Source organism: Meleagris gallopavo, chromosome 13 (assembly GCF_000146605.3).
Source record: "Meleagris gallopavo isolate NT-WF06-2002-E0010 breed Aviagen turkey brand Nicholas breeding stock chromosome 13, Turkey_5.1, whole genome shotgun sequence".
Classification (NCBI taxonomy): Eukaryota; Metazoa; Chordata; class Aves; order Galliformes; family Phasianidae; genus Meleagris; species Meleagris gallopavo.
This window is the reverse complement of record NC_015023.2, coordinates 14,823,121-14,824,426: the sequence shown is the minus strand read 5'-3', so window position 1 is coordinate 14,824,426 and position 1,306 is coordinate 14,823,121.

Genomic DNA, 1,306 nt, shown 5'->3' with positions numbered 1-1,306 from the left:
GACATAAAAGGACTTTGTGGGACATAGAACAGTTCAAAACATTAGTGAGTTGTTCACTGTACAAACTGTGATAGTTTCTGAAAGTAATGAATCTCATATTTAGATAACAGCGACAATTATTATCTTGTTTCCCCTTCCTCCCCCGACATATTTCCAGGAAGTGAAAGTAAGGCTCAGAAATGTTAGATTTTGAATGCAAAAATTTTTACTTCAATTTTCAAACAGAGACTGTATCTAAAAATCTGAGACAAGAATTCTGAAGAGAAAAAGCTTCCTGGCAGAGAAAACTTGCAGTCTTCTTTAGGCCCAAGGCGTAGGTAAAGGTCTTCCTGCTCTTAAATCAATGACGCATACTGTCAAATAACGTAGTCTGAAAGGACCTTTATTAAAAGGCCTAGAGACCAAGAAGTCTCTGATCTGGCATGATCATAAAAACAGATTATGCTTATTTCCCCATAGCAATTACCTGCAACTGTAACATTACCGAATTTGGAAACTATATATTCTAGTGGGAAGCTTTCCCAGAAGGACAATTTCTCAAAGGTTAACATGCAATTAAAGCATAAAATTTATTATACTGGACGGAATTTTTAAAAAGCAAACACACACACACACACACACGCAGTGTTCATATTGATATGAAATAGACATTTCTATTACATTTCCAGTAAAGTAATTCCAATAAGTTAAAGCACTTGTAATTAGTTATTTTCAATCAAATACACTCAGCATATCAAATATTCTTTAACTGATGATATGGGGGAAAAATTATGAAATATCAGAGATAACTGAGTTCCTATGAGATTAGTTCATCATTGTTTTAGCAACAATAGCATTCTATATATTCTGCTCAACCTGTACCTACTGCCTACATTCTAACTAGCACGTAACAAAATTTAACAAGCTGGACATCAATTTAATCTGTCCTGATCACTCAGTGAAGATAAAAATCTACTCGAATTTTCACTAACAGATATTTGCCTGCTCAAAGACTGTTTCTCATGCAAATAATTGTCAGTGTTTGTAAATACTTTCATCAGTTAGCATCTAGCTGCTGTTTTCTTTCTGTTTGTTCTCTGTTTTGTTGTGTGGGTTTACTTACTTTCTAATGACCTCCGCTCATCCACATATCAACCTGCACATAAAAATAAGTAAACATGGATTCTAAATCAAAAAGCTAGTAAAAATATACATGGATATTAGTCAGATATTTTCATATGGTAGGATGGTCTGACCAGTCATAATCTAATTCAGAAGTGCTTTACATTTCTTTTAGTTTCTAGCTTCTCTCTATAAACTCCTACCA